The following is a 22368-nucleotide window of genomic DNA, read 5'->3' on the forward strand; positions in this document are numbered from 1 at the left end:
AATAACAGTTCGGGAGTAGAAAAAAGACTTTTCATGCTAGTTGAGGATAAATGACAACATCAAACGACCAAATAAGAAGGTTAAGACGATACAGGAGGGGTCAATTCTCCATACAAACGCTCTCGACTACTTCCTCCCTGGTTTTTGAAGATAGAGCAATGATTTTTTCAACACAGATTATTATTATTTTTATCTGTGTCGGACCGTTTTGATTTTTTTGATATTCTTATTTTTAAGGCCGCTAGAGCCCATCAAAAATTTCCAAAAACGGCCTTATTGATTATGGCGCAAAAAAAGGTGTGTTATTCAAAATTGGTAACAATTAGCCAAAAAAACTAAACGGTCCGACACAGATTATTTCATTGTTATTCAGATTCTCAAATTTCGTTACGATTCATTATGTTTTGAAGGAGGAAACAGTCGAGAGCGGAACCTCGGTTTTAAAGTTTTTTTCGCAACATCTTTTAACTGAGTTGTTCTGAATGGACAATTTTTTTTCGATAAATCTAGTTAATAACACTAATATATTGAAAGCGGGGCTCCTTTCCATTTTAGTATATTCGCTCCTGTAGCGTCTTAAAGACTGGTCACTCAGTGACAGATCCGCTTGGTTTTTGTATTAGGTTGGTTAACCTACAAATGTAACTACCCGAAAATATACAAATTATTTGTTTACGTTCTTTTTAAATACCTTTAGTACAGAGTGTAGATTAAAAATATACACTACTTAAGTATACTTACTACTATTTAACGACATTTTCCGCATAACATGACATGGATTTGATAATAAATACGACAAGATATAAAATGTTTGTTTATAGCAGAAATCACACGGTTATATCCTTTTTGCCGATTTTTATGCTCTCTCAGGGAGCTAAACCCATTTCACGATATAATATTGGTATATTTGTGCCTAAGATCGTATAAACTTTGATACTATTTAAATTTGAAGAATTTATTCTTCAAATTTAAATAGTACTTAGTATTTAAGTAGTAATTTAAGTACTTCGGTCATTTGACTTATCTGTCGTCAGATCTCGTGGACTGATTTTCACATAGTATATTATTGTGGACCTTGAAAATGTAGGTCGACTTCTTAGTAATATTTAGTATTCACATTTTCTTAAATTTTGAGCATTTTTCTTATAGCTTCTTTATTGGGTCATAAAATTGAAAGCTCAATTAAAACCTAGACGAAATTCTTGAAGAATAAACTTATACGTTTACACTAAGTAAATAAGTAAAGTTAATATTCAAACCCCCTTATTCATAAACGTTTACTACAGTTAATAAAGCCTATAATATTTTTTGTCCCTTTTCGTTATATTAATACGTCGCAAAGGGACAAACGATTATTTGCGGCTTATTAATATTAGTAAACTTTTATGAATAAGAGGGTAAGGATATAAGAAACAGTGCCACTACCATGAGCTTTTCTAGTTTTAGAATACGTCAATTGATGACGTCCTCGTCACCAAAACAGCAGCTTGTTGAGCGACTAGGTATCAGGGTGGCTAGCCGAATGGCACAATCGCTCACGAAACGCTCACGAAACGAAGCGCTAGTAGATATCTATCTCTATCGCGCTTGCGTATTGGCGCGACAGAGCCAGCGGCGTATCGCTTTCGTTTGGCGTCGGAGAAATGGCATTCGGCTACGGGGCCAGGCCGCAGCAGTTCGGACGCTTATCGATACGCCGCAGACAGTACATTGTACTGACGTCTACATACCGTACTATAATAACGAGTCTGTGGTTCAATTTCCCAGTATCTCTAGTATGCTTTAAAAACCGGCCAAGAGCGTGTCGGGCCACGCTGTGTAGGGTTCCGTAGTTTTCCGTATTTTTCTCAAAAACTACTGAACCTATCAAGTTCAAAACAATTTTCCTAGAAAGTCTTTATAAACTTCTACTTTTGTGATTTTTTTCATATTTTTTAAACATATGGTTCAAAAGTTAGAGGGGGGGGACGCATTTTTTTTTCCTTTAAGAGCGATTATTTCCGAAAATATTAATATTATCAAAAAATGATCTTAGTAAACCCTTACTCATTTTTAAATACCTATCCAACAATATATCACACGTTGGGGTTGGAATAAAAAAATATATCAGCCCCCACTTTACATGTAGGGGGGGTACCCTAATAAAACATTTTTTTCCATTTTTTATTTTTCACTTTGTTGGCGTGATTGATATACATATTGGTACCAAATTTCAGCTTTCTAGTGCTTACGGTTACTGAGATTATCCGCGGACGGACGGACGGACGGACGGACGGACGGACAGACGGACAGACAGACATGGCGAAACTATAAGGGTTCCTAGTTGACTACGGAACCCTAAAAAGCATGTGTGTGTGTTTGTGTCGTATTTTGGTCGCCTGCTAATTTCAGTCACACGGGGTGCCCACGAGAGAGTCCGATCAATGACAATGCCTAAGTTCCTGGCGGTAGAAGAGAAAGGAATGAGTGTTCCATCGAAGAAGATTTCAGGCACTGTCACTTCAGACAACTTGGAGATGAAATGAGGACTGGGAGTCAAAATTGCTTGCGACTTCTTCGCATTAACCATAAGGCCAAAAGAAGCTGCCCAGGAGCGAACAGAGTCGAGATCCCGGGTTTAAACATAACTACTCTCCATATTATGTGGTGCTTTATTTCGTTTCGTGCACTGCATAAAATATTTTATTTTAAGTATAGGAAACTAGCGGATTTGGGCATTATACCATCTATCTTCATTTGTTACAAAAACAAACAATAAGTACCAATAGCAAGCCAATCTTATAAGACTATCTAGATAATCGGTAGATATCATTGTTTTAAGGAATTATTACATGTAATCTGTAGCAAATTAAGAAGGAGAAAGTAAAAAGCGCTGTAAGTATTTATTTTATCATAAATTACTCAAATTACTGCAAAACGCTGGTCCATGTAAATACACTGCTAAGTTTACTAAAAATACGATTTTTACTATTTTTACTAAGAAACCTCTACCGAACGCTTTCCTCACATACAGCTAAGCGGGAATTGACATGTTCTTGCCTTGCTTTTAACTATTTAACGCCAACACGGGTTCCTTGACGTTCGGATTTGGGTGGTTATAATATAGAATGTGGATAAAGTGTCAACTCTAAAAGGTTTTGCGTTTACACAGTGCACCAGAATAGCGTTGTTTGAGTAGGCATTTAAATAAATATTATATGACAAGTACTTATATTTTATTTTCCTTAAAATCTAGCAAGCTTTCTAAAACCGTATCGGTGGAAAAATAACCATAAAATTGACTTGTTAGTAAGTCACCGTAGCTTGTGAATGCCTGCAACTACAATCTAAAGTTATCGAATCGACCCTTGAAAGTATAGACACTCTCTTTGAAGAACTCATGCTATAATAATTATGTAAGTATAGAACTATGGAAACGGATTATATCGCGTATAATGATAAATACCTAAACTATCTACTGAATTGACAACTATCGCGGTAAACGAAGACAATATTATAATATGTGTAGTTCAATAAGAAAACCCCGACATTGACTGCATGGATTTTCATGCATGTTTGTGTGGAATACTCGACATAAAATAGTAGACATTGTAAGAAGGCGCCACTTTCGTTGCCGCTGTCATATTTTGACATAAAGTAGGTATGGAAAATTTTTGGTTTCATTTTATTTATTTACTACTTTACATAAGTATGTCGCACTGTTAGGAATTTATGTCTACAACTCTTTTTAATATGATTTCCCAGAGCCAGATACCCGGGCAATGACATTTCATAACAGAAATGAATCGTGTTCACAGGAAATAAACATATTGTTCCTACGGTGTCGGTGGATAATGTACTAAATTATCCAGATCGTAAATAACAAATACGTTAACGTATAAAAAGAACGTGACATTATCGGTACAATAATCAGACATTATTCTCCTCCACACAAAAGAACACATTCTATATCCTACACAATTCATTATTGATTTTCGGTTCTTCGCTCATGTATCTCGATCAAAGAGAATCGAGTATATAAAGAATCACAGTCAAAGTAACCCATATTCTATAGGTACTTGTAATGTACAAAGATTGCCAAATGTTATTATTAGCGCCATCTAGGCGAGAACCAACCAAAGGTTTAGCGCCATTTAGACGATCGCACATTTATCTTGATAGTCAGCTGCAAAAGTACATAGCAAATTTATCAGTAATAATTTCTCCATGAAATTACGCAGCTTACTGTACTTACGTTTTTTCCTAAGAATTTATCTGTTATGTCTTCGATCTCGATAAGTAGGTACATATTTTAAGTTTTTTAGCTGTAGATACTACTCTGTCACCCTGACAATATGATTATACATCATCTTTTTGTAATACCTAAATCGTAAACTGTATACATACCTATATGTACATAATTACTTACGTCAGTATTTAGTTCATAAGTACAGCGAAATATATTTTTATACCCGTTCGGTGTACGAACTTTCAATAGACTCGAAAAATTTTACACGCGAATGGAAAATGTAATGTAATATTGGATTATACAAGTTTGTTATTTGCATTCATGATTGTGAAAATTCATTTAAAAATCCCATTCACTGACTGAATGTTTTGTCACAAACTTTTTGAGATAAATCGAATTGATGCATTAAACTTCTGTATGACTCTAACAGGATATTCCGGAACGGGAAACTTATTTAAACACACGTACTGAAATTTGACGGCTTAAAAAGTTTTTACCATAAAAAGTCTTCAAGATTTAATGGATGACCTTTTCTATATGTAAATTTGTTTATGTAAATAAATGGATTTGCCCAAAGAATGGTTTGAAGACCAATAAAAGAATCCATCATGATAGTCTTGTTCACCTCTGCGTAAAATAAATAACTATTTATCTAAGTAGAACAAGAAAATTTCACCCTCACGGCGCTCTTTGACTAGAACTCTTTTGCCTTATACTCATATTGAACAACCAATTAAAAATGTGGGTCGTTATGAAAACCTCTCGCTCGCTAATAGCTACAAGACACGTTTTAAGCCAACCTGTATGTTCCTAGATGTGCCTAAATATAAAATATTGTGCCAAGTTTAAAATCTTTGGCGTTTGCGTAAGTGTACATAGATACCGTAGAGTTATCGAAATTTGGCGCCATTTTGGCGTTATTACAAGATAAGACTATTTAAACATCAGAATGCGAATACTTTATGGTTGTTCCCAACTTTTTCCAAAGAAATTACTTAAGGCAAATTGGAGGCGGGTAAATTCTTTCAAACTAGAACGTCAGCTTCAGACCAGAGACGGTCAGTAGAGTTAAATCGACGAAGTTGCTGAAACGAACTGTGCCATCCGCCATTCATGGCCGTTCGGAACACAGCGGCAAGTTTGAATGAAAGCATTCAAAACTTGTGCGGTTGCCGCCCGTCGCCCGTCCCCACACTGTCCTTCTTATACAGATTTGGGGACAAACTTACGCAATTTAACTTGAGTAACCTATGAGAAAAAGAAATACATTTTGAGTGATTTACTTATTTCGTGGGATTCCGTACTTTTATATGAAATAAGAGGACGTACCTAATCCATACTAATATTATAAATGGGAAAGTGTGTGTGTCTGTTTGTTTGTCCGTCTTTCACGGCAAAACGAAGCGACGTATTGACGTGATTTTTTAAGTGGAGATAGTTGAAGGAATGGAGAGTGACATAGGCTACATTTTGCCTCTTTCTAACCCCCGCTTCCCTAAGATGAGGAAGAAATAAATATCTAGGTGTATTTATTGTGTGTGTGTGGATAAATATTCAATCGGATATATTTCTATCGATTTTTAAGCTAAAAATATCAGCAACTTTGAAAGAATATCTAACAAAGAAGCGACCATTCACGGAAATCCAGCTTTGGCCTCAGTATCTGGCACCCGGGGTCCGCGGAGCTCGCTAAAACCTTTTCAGTCTTTATTGAATGTACTCGAACCTACAAATCCCGAAGTATTAGGGTAGTAAATTTTCCGGGCGTCAAAAGTACCGGCGCGGATTCGCTTCGCCAAAAACGCTCAATTTTGTGGACATTTCGATATCGCCGTGCATAGAAGTAAGTTTTCAAAGCCACATTCTTGCCAACGGAGTAGTTGGAACGAATGTTCAAATTCACGAACGCAAGTATTCATGTCCGTATATTTTACCGTTTGTGGCTAAATGTAGGTAGGTACATACCTGTACCTACATACGTATGTATAGCAAACTACGTGAGGTCTACAATAAAGAATATTGGATGAAAATAATTAAATTAAAACCGAAATAAATTACACATATGAAAGAAAAAGTGACCAAGTCCTCTGGTGCTCTGGTGGTGCTGGTGGTGGCTCTGGTGGTAAAATAATTAAGTAATCTACGGTTGTACTCACGTTATTATATCGCTATTGCTGCGACATTCTTTGAATAATATGTCTCACGAACGTTTAACGTGTATAATATTGGATGAATGTAAAAAAAATATTAATTGCATCAATATTATTTACAGTCTTTTTTGCCAGCTAGTTAGGACATTCAAGAAATAATCGTCAATATTACGGCTCGATATATTTAGGCAGGTCTGATAAATAAGTGTTTTTTTTTAAATCAAGAAACGGGAAAATCACACGAGTACTAAACCAACCCACAATATGAAAGTTGGGAACTACTTTATGGCGACTTCTTTTCTCCCGGGTTCAACTTGAGGTTTACGTCTCTGAAAACATCTAGAGCAAAACTGGGACCAAACGACTGGCCGGACTAATTTGATAGAGGTAATTAAAATGCAGTTGAGTTGAGTCATGTAGGGCTCGTTTGTGAAGGCGTGGCGCGTTGGGTATGACAACCTGAATTACAGTACCGCGGACTCAAGTTATGAGGATAGTATTATACAGCAATTTATAGCCAGACCCTTGGAATAATTGAAATTAATAAATTAGTATTTGGGAAGCATAGGTTTTTTTAATAATAATATTTGAATGTTACTGACACTGATTTAGACTGCTACTTAAAAATGTGATCAGTTTTAATCAGTGTCGAGATTTTAAATAGATAAATCCTATACGTGTCATAACATGAGCTAAATCGGTTATTATATGATACACGTAGTTTAGTAACAACCTACCCAATACCTAATACCTACTTGTAATCTTTAGGCAGTAAACAACCAAACGGATAAGAGCAATTTTCGCTAAGGGTAGGTCGACGTTTTTTGTTTTATTACTTAAATGATTAGATAAATAAGGCTCATGCCTGTAACTGTATATCTATATTATCTATCATTATCATCATCATTCGCTTGCCTTTATCCCAATTACTTGAGGTCGGCGCAGCATGTCTTTTTCTTCCATACCTCTCTATCGGACGTCATCTCGTCATTCACTTCCATATCATCTCTCACACTTTTCTTCGGCTTTCCTCTCCCGTTTCCTCCTTTCACATTCATATTTTCTACTAGCAGCTTTTGCCCGCGGCTTCGCGGCTTAGAAAGAGACAAAAAGTAGCCTATGTCACTCTCCATCCCTTCAACTATCTCCACTTAAAAAATCACGTTAATTCATCGCTCCATTTTGCCGTGAAAGACGGACAAACAAACAGCCACACACTCGTCCCCTTTTATAATATCCGTGATATCAATGACTGGAAATCGCCTGTAACATATTGTGCAGCAGTAACGTATAACCTTTTTAAGCCTTTACGTAAGAAACCTTTTGTCTTCAAGAATCCGATCAGATTTCTTTTTCTTAAATGAAATCCGATTCTTTAACGTCGCTCGTTCGGAGCAATTCTCTTGACTAATTTGAGCTCACTTCAGTTCCTTTTTGGATTTGTACTTCTTCTTCGTAGGTATTCCACGATATTTTTTTTAGTAAATTAAGCCTATTATTTTTCCTTGATGTCTAGAAAATGAAACCTACTTTCCTTTGCTGGTACCTATTTATTACTAGATTTCCATAACTTGTTCATTACAAATTACAAATCATTTATTCAGCAAATAGGCCACAGGGGCACTTTTACACGTCAATATACAAGTTGAACAGAAATTACAATTGATAATACTAATTCTAAACCTTATTGGTTTAACGATACTGTGTAATGAATTAGAGATTTTTGTTTGTAATTACCTAAATAAATAAAAAATAAAATAAATAAGTTCTAACTAAAGTATTATGCTACTACAATGATTAGAGATGTATAAGGTCTCCAAATGTCGATTTTCAACTAAAAACTACACATACTGGCATTAAGTCCGCCTTTTGTACTATAAGTTTTCTTTCTTTGTGTACAATAAAGATTAAATAAATAATATTATAGAAAACTATAAATACAAAAAAAGAAGTCTAAAATTACTTTAGAGATGCAAATGACTCTAAATGTCACAACTAAAGATAACATGTATACTTAATCTAATTATCCAAAGTCTCCAAGAGTCAAAATCGTATAGGTAATAAAAATATTAACTAAAAGAAAAGAAACAAACGAGAACGGAACAAAGTGTCCTAATCAAATATAAATCAGAATGAATGTTACTTATATAACATTCATTCTGATTCAATAATAGTAACCCCTGTAAGCTTAAACAGACCGGCCTTCACAGACAGCACTATAACTATCGAGTCGAATTAATTTAGTTTACAAGTACGGATTTCAAATTAACCCATTATGGATTAATCCAGTCGGATATATTTAAATGCAAATATTTTATGCTAATACGAATGGGTTGATTAAATACTAAATTGTATAATTATGTTAAATTCACCAATATTTTATTTAGCAAAAATGCCTTTTAATATTCGCACGATGGTCTAAAATATTAAAACTGTAATTAGGGCCAGTTGCACTGCACCAACCACATTTAACAGACACATCAAAGTCACGCAGCAGAAGTCTATAGAAATTGCAATACAAAAATAATGAGAATGCTTAATTCGGTGACAGATGGTTTCATGCTACCGACCCTTAGAATTCGAATGTGTGGGTACCTGTGTTACTACTCATCTCTATTACTTAGACAGCCTCTGATTTATAATTATTACTGATCTACAGACGTATATAAACAGATAATATATAATATTCTGTGGGCGATTGACGACGACGATTGAGTGATGACGATTGAGTGATGTTAAGAATTATCTCATTTATCCGACGCGCCGCAACTCAACGCAACTGCGAATCCGATTGCTAATGAATAGGGCCCTATTACGTCTTGGAGCCAATTATGTTGTGACAAACTGATTAGGCGTTGAAGTAATTTTGACACGACTTTAAGTTGTGTCATCAAATTCGTCTCTTAATTAAAACGTGTTAACTAGTCCGGTTTCCTCACGATATTTTCCTTCACCGAAAAGCGACTGGCAAATATCAAACACATTTCGCACATAAGTTCCGAAAAACTCATTGGTACGAGCTGGGGTTCAAACCTGCGACCTCTGGATCGAAAATCGCAAGCTCTTACCGCTAGGCCACCAGCGCTTCAATTGAGAATCGTTTTAATTAAAAAAATTTCAACGTGACGTAAGATATAACTAATTCTAACAAACCTAAAAACTTAAGGATTTTTGAGGTTCAAGTCTTCAATATTTTTGTTGCAAAAACTTCAATGCCATTTCGAGTTTTGAGAAGTTTAATGGAATGAAAATATGGTTCAAATATAATTAAAACAAAAAAAAACAATTTTAAAATAAGGAGTTATAATTTGGATAAGAGTAAGTTAAATCGCGACGGCTTGCCGGAGCGATTTAAAGACTCGAGTCAGTAATATTCATACTTCCCCAGTTACACACAACGTTTTTCATCACACTTGCATTATAAAAAATATGCAAAAAGGTAAAAAAGAGTTCAATATAGTACTAGAAATTTCTTAACTCCCTAGGGAGAACGATTTTTCTATAACTCACGCTCCGCCTGTGTGCAATAGCGATGCGAGTGTGATGAAAAATAATATAAAGCCTCATCAAAAAGGTATACATTTACAGAACCGGCCACCTGAAGAGCGGTCCTAGGCTCGGCGCGAACGTTGTCTAACGGCAGTTATGAAGCCCCTTAACGGCCGATCGTTAGATGTTTTGCAGTAATTAAGAGAGACCGTCTCAAGTGCTCCTAGTTACAGTTAAATGTCGACTGTTTCGTACTTGTCAGTCTTTGGAGACTCATAAATAACGAAATCTCAGTAAGTAGGTACTAATAATTAATTGTTGATAAGTTTCTTAATAAAAGCAAAAAGTAACCTTATAAGACAATCGGATTTTTAAAACAAAATAAAAATTTTGGTAAATTAGAATGATATGTAAATTTTCCCCTCACTAGCTCGGAAACACGTGTTTTGTCATTTAATACCAGCGGGTAAAAACTCATTTTATCCACTAGTGGGTAAAGTAATTTAACCTTGAATAAAGTCAAATTAAGTGCTTTAAAATTGATAAAAGTAGGTGAATCTAGTAATAAAGATGATTTACCACCTGTGGCTACTGGAAGCAGTGATAAACGCATTTTTTGCGTTGTAGTTTCCTCGCTATAGTGAGGGGAAATTTTTGTGTTACACTCGGATGCAAATGTATTTTACTTCTCGTGTGTTAAAAAACTCGCAAGTTCAGGATTCTATTCTCCTTTCACTTGCTCGTATTTCAATTCCACACTCGGCGTTAAAATACAACTTTGCCCCCTTGTATAACAAATAACTATTTTACACAGCCACTAGATAGTCCATTATATCCAGTTAAAATATCTCCAAATAATGCTTATATACCGATCTATTACTGTTACTGGAGTGACATTGCTTAGTTTTCGTTCGAGGTCGGGTTCTTGTATGAGCGTCAGTCGTATCAAAACAATATCAACCCTTGATGTAGGGAACAAATCAAATTATTTTATTAAATATTTTTGATTTGTTTTTTAATACGCACTGCGGCCGCGGGCGGTCGAGGTGGTGTAACGGTTTAGCACGTCAGCCGCGATAGCTGAAGACCCGGGCTCGATTCCCGGCTTCGCCACCAGGGGTTTGATCGCTTTTTCTTTAGTGTATGGTATCTATTTCAGTTTATAATATCAACCTTTATTATTAATAAGTATTTTAGGGAAACAGAATCGGTCACCAGTTTTTGATAGGATTTGTATTTTGCACGTATTTTGGTCATAGTCAAATTATCCTCATACATAACTCTTACTATCAGGAAATATTTATTGACTCTCAAAGATTCCAGTCGTAACGTGTTTATGGTTGTTTCCCGCCTCCGTTTCCATCATAATTGTACTTCCCTTCCGGTCATAAATTCATGATTTCGAGCGATATGAGAACTTATGGCTATACGTATCAAAATATCTGGGCCCCGAAGCCGAGTGGCATTTGCGATGATGCGAAACGCCGCAGAAATGTAGTCTAGCTCTGTCGCGCCAATACGCAAGAGCGATAGAGATACATAGCTACGAAAGAAATATTTCATTTCATTTCATTTCATTTCATTTCATTTCGACCTCTGTTGTGCCACTAAGTACAGAATAGTGATAGGGATACCTAGCTAATCTAACCCTTTATAGGGCACCGGTCTCAAAAAAGACCACCCTGTATGACTATCTTTTTGTATTTTTTTCTTGTAGAGAATTTTTAGTACTACAGGATGGCGATGAGGTTTGAACTCACGATTTTTTTGAGTCTTGCCCGTTAAAGGGCTAAACACTTATGAATCGTAAGCATTTGTGATGTTTGTTTGGTACTCTTTAGTGGCTTTACTCCTGACATTAGAAATGGAAAGCCACTGCACGCTTGATAAAAATGGCAAGAATAGTGTCGATCATCGAAGGAAGGCTACGTAACTACAGTAACTACGGCTGTGGAAGTTAAAATGTACATTTTAAGAATAATTTGCAATAATAGGCAATTTCTCAAGTAGATGTACATTGTACACATGCAGGGTTAGCACATGATTGCTGCGAGAGTATGTCGCCGCGAGATGGACTACCCGTCCTTATGTCATTCATACAGTTAGAAGAAGACGTTTCATCTATCTCGCGGCGACATACCCTCGGGGCCATCATATGCTAGGCCAAATGATAAAAGCGATTGCAGGAAATAGGAAAATAAACTGAAATAAATGTCATATACAAAGAAAAAGTGGCCAAAGCCTCCAAGAGTTTAAAGCTGGATCGCGATAACGGAGGACGCTGGTTCGTATCCAGCTTTGAACACTTGGAGGGCTTGGTAACTCTTTCTTTGTAATTATACCTCTATGACATTTATTTCAGTTTATTTATAGTTAAAATAGTAGTGTGACTAAAAAATTCAAATTAAGACGATGCAGGAGGGGTAAATTCTTCATACATACGCTCTCGACTATTTCCTCCCTGGTTTTTGAAGATAGAGCAATGATTTTTTTTTGATATTTTTGATTTTTTTGACATCATTATTTTTAAAGACGTAGAGCCCATCAAAAATTTCCAAAAACGGCGTTATTAATTATGCCGTATAAAAAGGTGTGGTATTCAAAATTGGTGACAATTAGCCAAAAAAACTAATTAGTCCGACACAGATAATTTAATTTTTATTCAAATTCTCAAACTTCGTTAGGATTGATTAAGTTTTGAAGGAGAAAACAGTCGAGAGCGGAACCTCGATTTCAAAGATTTTTTCGCAATAGCTTTTAGTTGAGTTGTTATTAATGGTTACTTTTTCGATAAATTTAGTTAATAACACTAATTAATATTATACAAGAATTCGAAGAATTCCTAAATTGAAAGGGCCTCCTTTCCATTTTAGCATTTTCGCTCCTGTAGCGTCTTAAAATATTTTCTATGAAGATAATTTAATTTGTTCTAAGAATAAGAAAAGGAAAATAGTCCCAATAAGGACTGTATCGTTAATTATAGGGACACAACAAACCTCGTCTAAATGTTGACATGTGCTTAATTTTGTATTATTATGGTCCGAGAGTATGATCTGAAGGTATTGGTAAGTACTATTTGATATAAGAAGGTCTGATATTTTTTTATTTTAGGGACTTTATGGTACTTTCATTAAGGTCTAGCAAATACATTTCGGACAACCCCTAATTTGGCTTAATTTGAGAATATCTCAAAGACTTTTTGTACGATTTCGACAAACAAAGGTTAATATGCTGCCAAAATATATTTTTATAAGAGTCGATCCTCTTCATGGTTGTTCAATTGGGTACTTGCAGAATAAATGCGGTGAATTTATATAATTAAAAAAAACGCATTTTTGAGCAACGTTCCGGTTTGCCGTAAATTTTTGATACAAGCAGGATGAGAGAAATAGATAAAAAAAATTAGGCATAGGCCAATGTCTAATAGACATTCATGGTGTTTGAACAGTGCCTAAACCAGATCGATATAAACAGTGTATGATAGTTAAATTCGACCTCAAAATCGGAGTTAGCGTAAGCACCATGCCACATTCTCTAAATGGCCGCCATACACAGATCATGAACTTTATTTTATTTTAAATAACAGTGGCTAGACTATGTCTAGATATTCTGCTTTGTGGATCATGTGTCGTTGAGGTTCGCACTGTACAATTTTTTTTCGCAATTGTGTCGTCTTGTACGCACTTTGTGAATTTTCTAGTAGCATTTGTCCGAAATCGTAATTGGTACTCGGGAGGATTAAGTCAATGCTGTCTAAACCACATGCTTTACGTCGAGTTTCTAGGACAAAATGCGTACCTTATTATGTGCCTTATTAAGCCCATGTCTTGTTATAAGAAAAAAATATAATAGCAAATAAATACGGCTACTCAAAGTTGTCCCCATATTTAACGATACAGTCCTTAGAAACTACTTCCCGAGGTACTTTAGTGCTTTAACTATCTCGTCTAGTACAGAATCCATCACACGTCCCTTGGCGCAGATGCACAACTTTGACTTAGTGAAGTGTTCCTCTGCAGAAGCAAACTTTACTCTTCCCACTATTTCTCCTGAGATCGTGTTTAAAACTAAAGAATATATCTTACACTTGATACACTTACATTTTATTATAGACTAGCTTTTGCCCGCATCTTTGCTCCTACCCCTTTTAGGAATATAGACATGAGTCTTTGTATGTTTTTACATACTGAAGGTAAATTTGAAATAAGCCAAACTACTATGTAATTATCGTAATTACAATGAGTACCGTTAAGTTTAAACGCTCTCGATATTATATTTCGTGATATGCAATTCAAACTGAAGTATAATGTATTTGATCGCCATTGTCCTAGGTGGTACGGTCACGGTCATGTGATGGGGAAAATAAACCATTTCACGATATTGAAATTATTAGCATTTGCAACAGTATAGCGATGAGCTACCATTAAACTTTACAAAAATTTTGTTTACTTACAAAAGCAACTGATTTTATAGCTACATATTCAAGTAGGTACACAACGTATGCATACTGAATTAATACGGCAGCGCTACACTAGAAACAGAAAAAACACGTGTTGGTACTAGTACACAACCATATGCATCAATGAGTTGATGGATTTGATCGATTTTTCTTTATGAAAACAGGAATTTCTATAACGCTTCATAGACGAATTTCGGCACATATATTGGACCAATTCGTTTTGTTGCATGTTTTTACATACAATATGTCTTTTCATCACACTAACCGGTAAAGGCTCTCTTGATACCTATCGACTTAAAAAACGAATGACATCGTTGTATTTTATCCACAAGAGTGCAAAGTAATTTAATACAAATAACTTGATACCTTACATCATACATATTCAAAAAATTATGAATTTGATTAATTTTGACTATGAATATTTATTTTAAGTTACTTTTAATTAAAGTGTAGTATTTGCCTAAGTATATTTATATCAAAATCTTTTTCCCCTCACTAGCTCGGAACTATCGGACTATCCTTTAATGCCAGCGGGTAAAAACGCATTTTATCCACTAGTGGGTAATAGTTATTTTCCCCTCACTAGCTCGGAAACACGTGTTTTGTCCTTTAATACCTTTAATTTGACCTTGCATAAAATCAAATTAACTGCTTCAAAGTTGATAAAAGTAGGTGAATCTAGTAATAAAGATGATTTACCACCTGTGGAACTACTGGAAACAGTGATAATAGTTATTTGTTATACAAGGGGTCAAAGTTGTATTTTAACGCCGAGTGTGGAATTGAAAAACGAGCAAATGAAAGGAATCTATAGTTGAACCACGAGCGAAGCGAGTGGTTCGAGAATAGAATCCTGAACTTGCTAGTTTTTTAACACACGAGAAGTAAAATACATTTGCACCCGAGTGTCACACAAAACTTTTCCCCTCACTATAGCGAGGAAACTACAACGCAAAAAATGCGTTTATCACTGCTTCCAGTAGTTCCACAGGTGGTAAATCATCTTTATTACTAGATTCACCTACTTTTATCAACTTTGAAGCAGTTAATTTGATTTTATGCAAGGTCAAATTACTTTACCCACTAGTGGATAAAATGCGTTTTTAACCGCTGGTATTAAAGGACAAAACATGTGTTTCTGAGCTAGTGAGGGGAAAACGCATTTTTTGCATTGTAGTTTCCTCGCTATAGTGAGGGGAAAAGTTTTGTGTTACAATCGGGTGCAAATGTATTTTACTACTCGTGTGTTAAAAAACTCGCAAGTTCAGGATTCTACTCTCGAACCACTCGCTTCACTCGTGGTTCAACTATAGAATCCTTTCACTTGCTCGTTTTTCAATTCCACACTCGGCGTTAAAATACAACTTTGCCCCCTTGTATAACAAATAACTATTGTTTTACAAGGGGGCAAAGTTGTTGTTTAACCGCACAAGCGAAAGATTCCAATATTGAACCGCGAGCGTAGCGAGTGGTTCAAAAAGTGGAATTTTGAGCGTTGCGAGGGTATCATGGCACGATGAAGGTTAAACAAACTTTGCCACCGAGTGAAACACAAAATTTTTCACCACACCAACACGAAAAAAATACTGACTCTAAAACATCAAATTAAATCAAATCCATCAGTTTATTAGATTTTTTTGATTCAAAATCATCATTTATAGGTAAATTCTACAAGTCAGCTTAAGACATCAAGTTAAAATTTGTATGAAATTACTTTGCACTCTTGTGGATAAAATGCAATTTTGCTATCTGTTTTCGAATAGCAAAGTAAGCCTTTATTAGCTGATGGTGTGGTGAAAAGTAATTTGACCTTGAATATAGTCAAATTAACTGCTTTAAAATTGATAAAAGTAGTAGATCTAGTAATGAATATGTTTTACCACCTGTGGAACTACTAGAAGCAGTGATAAACGCATTTTTTGCGTTGTAGTTTCCTCGCTATAGTGAGGGGAAAAGTTTTGTGTTATACACGGGTGCAAATGTATTTTACTTCTCCTGTATTGAAAAACTCGTTGAGTTCAGGATTCTATTCTCGAACCACTCGCTTCGCTCGTGGTTCAACTATAGGATCCTTTCACTTGCTCGTTTTTCAATTAAACACTCGGCGTTAAAATACAACTTTGCCCCCTTGTATGACAAATAACTATTTTCTATCTTAACCAATTTAATTCTTATATGTGCAGGTAGGTAAGTACCTAGTTGTTTTCACTCCACCTTAGTTTGATCGCGTGAACTGTGTTGTAAAGTTTAAACGAGCTCGTAAGGAGTGGATATTATGTCGGAATGAAATGACTGGCGCTCACTTCACCAGACATTTTTATGGGATATAATTTGCAACGAGTTGTGTAACTAACTACCTCTGTGCACCTACATATTTTCAACACGGTATTGCCGCTTATAATATACACTCGCGGTCAAAGAAACCGGGTCAGTACGAAAATCTGTAATATCTCCTAAAATAATAAAGCTAGGGACATGAATTAAACTGCATGTTGTAGATAATTTAATACTGAATTAAATAACATCAAATGGTGGAACCGTAATTCTTTTGTTTAATTAAATTACATAGGAAACAAAAAATCAACCAATTTTACGTGCATAAATATTACCTTCACATACAACACAAAAACTAAAAATTAATACTTCGTATTGCCTTCTCAGGCTCTTTTTACAGCTTCTAGACGATTCGGCGTGCTGTTTATTAAGTTCTTTATGGGTTTTTGCGGGATATTATCCCATTCTTCCACTAACGCCTGTTTCAGGTCTATAAGTGTAACTGGGCAGGGTTTCAGCTCTTACACGCCTCCGAACCTCGTCCCATACATGCTCAATAGGATTTCAAGTCCAGGCTCCTCGAGGGCCAGCTCATACAGCTGATGACCAACCTCCAAAAAATAATCTGTGACAATTTGTGCTGTGTGTGGCCTAGCGTTGTCATGCATAAACATAGAATTTTCACCCATATTAACTAAGTTCCGGCCGACATGCTCATTAAGATTCTCTTTCACATATCTTGCACTCTTTAATGAACTATTTTCAATTAAAATTAACTCCGTGCGACTCTCTGAAGAGATTCCAGCCCAAACCATAACTGACCACCGCCGAATGTCACTTTTTCCTTTAAACATGCTGGAATAAAACGTCCACCAGGCCGTCTGTAAGCTTTTCGCCGCCCGTCATTTGCATAGAGCATAAATCTGGATACATCAGAAATCTATGTGGGGTCAAATTTACTTATTTGTGCTGCCGCCTGACAGTCCACTCGCTGATGCCAGCCTTTTGGGTCTCTAAACGCTGATTTTTCACTTTAACTGCTGTGAGGTGCCAATTTCGGAGCCTGGTTTTAACAATAAATTGATCTTCTCTAGCTGTAGTACATTTTGTTTTGCTGGTTTCTGGTCTTCTAAAGTTCTGTCCAGTTTATAGGTAACGTTGGAGGATTCGATCTACTGTAGAAAGTGACACACCTGATCTTCACGCTGTATATCTCTAACTTCTTCATTCTTCTAATATAGTGATGATACGAGTACATTCATCTCATGTTAACGGCGTGATAGACATTCAAGAATGACCACAAAATACAACAATGACAGCCTTTTATCATAATTCATTCACAGATTGAAAACAATTGCTTAAAAAGAAGCAGAATTAAAACGAACGCAATTCCAAATAAGTACCTAATTAACCTTTTGTTTCAATTAAACATTTTTCCAGTTAGTATGTAGAACATTGAAGGTTGGATTTAGTAGGATATTAAATTATCTTTAAAACAGAGTTAGTTTCATGCATGCAGTTACGACCAACGGTTTGCAAGATATTGAGGTTTTCGTCACTGACCCGGTTTCTTTGACCGCGAGTGTATGAGTTTTCTCGTAATATATACTGTGCGGGTATACTAAAACGGGTATGCAATGTCATTGGCAGCTGTTTTCTACATTATTTTACCTCGGAGTGCAGCATGACTTTTTCTTTCGTCTGTGTCCCAAACTTGAATATTATCCCATTCACTGTTAGGGCCCATTTACATGGTGCGATATTTCAACACATTGCGGTATTTGATTGGTGTACTGAACTGTATGTGACCTCAACAGTCCGCACTGTAACTAAAATCGCATACGAGTACGGCCGCCATTTAAAAGGGACCTTAGTTATTTTTTTCTATTTTTTGATTAAAATCGAAATTATGGTATGGGTCAATTTGCATTTTGCATTAAAAGTATTGCCAAAATACATAGTCCCTACCTAGTAATTTTCACTTTGTTCGGTGAAAAAATAATTTCCTTTTTATAAAAAGAAAATAGGTATATTAAGGAAATCGAAGTCAAAAGGATGGCCCAAGATTAACGATTTTCATTAAAAGCATTTTGTATTCTAGGCGCAAATTTAAAAAAAAAGCTAATTTTACAGTTTAGTAATGTGACCGATAAATCGCTGGGGACGTGTCCGCTGTGCCGGGTTCGGTCTCGATTTTGGGATTCCCTAATAAAATGTGAAAAATTGTATTACAATTAAGCTAAGGAAAGAATTAACGAACAGATTGAATAAACGATTATTTAATTTGGCAAGATTAAATGTTTTATATTTTGCAAAATTAGGCATAGACGCCGAGGTATTTTATCTGTGTAGTGACGAGGTTGTTACTGACATTTTGCTGCTCTGCCTATAATTATGTTGCGTCAAAATCTTAGTACAATTAATACAGATTAGGTAAACTTTGGCTTACTCCGTCAACCACTCAATCGCAACTATTACAGGTGATTTTCTTAGATAACATATTTTGACGAGTGGTGGTTAGAATTAATAACACAATGGCAAATGATAATGGCAAAAAAACTGTTTAAAAAAAAACAAAATGGCGAATCTCTAAAACTAGTTTGATCCTCTCAGCTCAGAATACATGTGCCAATTTGTTCCGCTGTCAGTCAGAGTAAAAAGTAAAAGATAGGAGCCTATGTTCATTTAAACCGCATTGCAGTATTCGACTATTCGCGTGACAACTTTTAAAATGACAAACTGATTTTGGAACTGTCGAAAGTTTATAGAACTTGAGAAAGCGAACGTATGTCAAATTCTTTCGATTATAGTTTAGCACGAGTTTCGTTGGTTATGTATAGGTATTTAATATTTCCATAAGAATTTTATAAAATGTTGGTATTTATGTCATTTGATCGTTCATTCAAAATGTTTATTTACTTATAATGTCATAGCTTTTGCCCGTGGCTTCGTTAACGTGTTAAATTCGTAAATTGCGGAATACTCCATACAAACTTCCACCCCCCGTTTTAGGAAAGTGGGGGGTTAGAAAGCGACATATTAGTAGCCTATGTCACTCTCCATCTCTTGAACTATCTCCACTTAAAAAAATCATGTCAAGTCGTCGCTCCGTTTTGCCGTGAAAGATGGACAAACAAACAGACACACACACTTTCCCATTTATAATATTAAGTACCTAAATATACCGATAGTACTTATGGATACATTTACATATAGGAAACTGTAGAAGAAAAAAAATCTAAATCAGTACAGAAATGAGGGAGATATACAAACATGAAGTAAAAAAAATACAGACGAATTGATAACCTCCTCCTAAATGTATCTATACAAACTATAGGCAAAATTGTTTCGGATTTTTTGAAGGTTAAATTATTGACTATTGTGCTTCGAATCCTTTAAGACAGGTCCGTTTTGCGCTTGCCGACATTTTTTTCCGGTACGATCATTCTCAGAGCAAGAGCGCTGCAAGGAGGTCGTATATCAGTCAATGTCCGAACACCACTGTAATTGCTACCTAATTTATGGCTTTTTGTACTTCGCTCCGAACATCAGGATCGTCGGTACCTATCCATTTAATCCTGTTTATGCGGGATTGAACATGGATATACTTATTGTAGAATTTTATTATGCACTCATATGGTTTGTGATTTTAAGTACCTAATATCTTTGTAAGACGCTATTTTGTCATATAAATCTTAGATACCACGTTGGATAGTCAGTCTTAAATTATATAGGTATGTGCATGTGCATACATGAATACGTATCTACATGTGTGAGACCAATTTCGAAAAATAATAACGATTTCATGCAAAATATATTTTGATTAATTTTATGTAAAAAATGATCTTATACAAACTAAAATGTTTCTTGTATGTAGTTTATTCATTTAAATTTAAAAGATTCCGTTAAATGTACATGCTGATTATTTTTACTACTTAAATGAAAACATAAAAATCATATGGAGTGTTTTTTTACTTCTAGTGGAAGTCAATTGTTTTGATGTAATTAGACGTTCCTTAAAATATCCACGAGTAATTTGGTAACACCTTATATAAAAAGTATTTGAAAGTTCAATAGGTGTAACTTAAATAATGTATAAATCAATACGAGTATAGGTAGGTGGTACTTTTTTATAAGTTTTTTCATTAGACCTATTAACTGATGATGATTCACTCAATTAAAACAATAATGTTTACTTTAATTTCATGCTTAATAATAATACACGCAGGAAACGCGACAGTAAGAGCCACCTAGTGGCGCTTTTCTGGAGTATACGGAGGAGGTGCAAACGTGACGAGCTCAGTGAACCCCATTCCAATGGAGTTGAAACGTGTGTTAAGCTGCGAAGGTGTACCGTTAGATGGCGTTGTTTACTAGTTACTGAAAAAGTATATTCTCTATATCTCATCAGTAGATTGTAAAGTATACTCAAAGACATACATAACTCCGTATCAGATAAAGTCTAAGAAAAAAGCATACCTCAGTACCATTGGTACCATACAGAAAAAGGTACAGTGGCCTAGATGGCATTACACCTTTGGGGTACGCTCAGCTAGATGGCGCTAATATTAATATTTGACATTTTAAAACATATCAAGCTAAGAATATGGGCCAAATCGACAAAACTGAGGTTCAAAAGTTTTAAGCCTGTGTCAAGAGATGGCAGTGTATGCACTGTGATTACACATTTTACTTCGACAGTAACTCTCTATAATACTCGATCCTCTTTGGTATACTGAAAACTGACTTATCCGACCAAAAGGCGTACAATTCTAGTTTTGGCAACTCTTAGTAAGTACTTTTTTATATTGTTGCCATGTTCAATTAACAAGGTAGCTGTATCACATCAGTATAGTTAATATATATTAATAAACTAACTATAATAAAATAATGCGATGCGTAGGTATGCTTCTAAACGTTAATTATTTTAAGGAATTACATTTTGCTTTAAAAGTTTTTTAATTTGAAAATTTCATGTCATGTCAGCAATGTACTGAAATGAGTGATTTAATTTAATTTATATACGTATGTTATCATATAAACCTTTAATATATCATTTCAAGTAGGATTTATTTAAAACGACGCAATTTGATCCCCTGTTTCTTCAAATTAAGAGTAGGTAGACCTAGGTATACCTTATAAAATTAACATGAAGTTTAGTAATGTGTAAGTATGTATATGTACATCTAAGATATAGCCAACTATAGGTGAAAAACTTAAGAAAGTCACCTGTTGTATGTGTGAGGGACGTGTTCGAATAGAGAACACATATTTAAAATTAGTAACACAAACAAAACAAACGCCTATTCGAACACGTCACTCACACATACAACAAGTGAATTTCTTAAGAATTTATGGTGTCAGTGGTGTGTCACTGATTTGAAAATAATTGCCATTAGGCATAATATTTTTTTGTTCGGGTAGAAATCAATTAAGGTATGTTTGAAGATTCTACCATAACCATTAAAAAGTTATAATTTGAAAGTTGACACCAAGGGTTAACAAAAACAATAACTGACGACTAACAAACCGGTCAGTAGCTATACTCTGTCAAACAAGTCTGTCAGTAAATAGGAACAAAGTAAACTATATGCATCCTATTATTTAGGGTGCTAGAGAAAAGGATACCTACAGTTTTCTTAGTTCTTATTTACTGACAGACTTGTTTGACAGAGTATAAGTATAGTCGATTCTTGGAGGTTTCCGTAGCCAAAACGAATTTTTTTATTCTTAAGAATGACTGTTAGGGCCGCCACATCTAGCGTCTC

The 22368-nt window shown here is 35.3% G+C and overlaps 1 protein-coding gene across 1 annotated transcript in view; it reads left to right on the forward strand.

Annotated features, from left to right (window-relative positions):
• LOC125225318 overlaps positions 1-22368 on the forward strand; it is a 182358-nt gene that overhangs the window by 67903 nt on the left and 92087 nt on the right. The window lies entirely within an intron of this gene.

Source organism: Leguminivora glycinivorella, chromosome 4 (genome assembly GCF_023078275.1).
Source record: "Leguminivora glycinivorella isolate SPB_JAAS2020 chromosome 4, LegGlyc_1.1, whole genome shotgun sequence".
Lineage (NCBI taxonomy): Eukaryota > Metazoa > Arthropoda > Insecta > Lepidoptera > Tortricidae > Leguminivora > Leguminivora glycinivorella.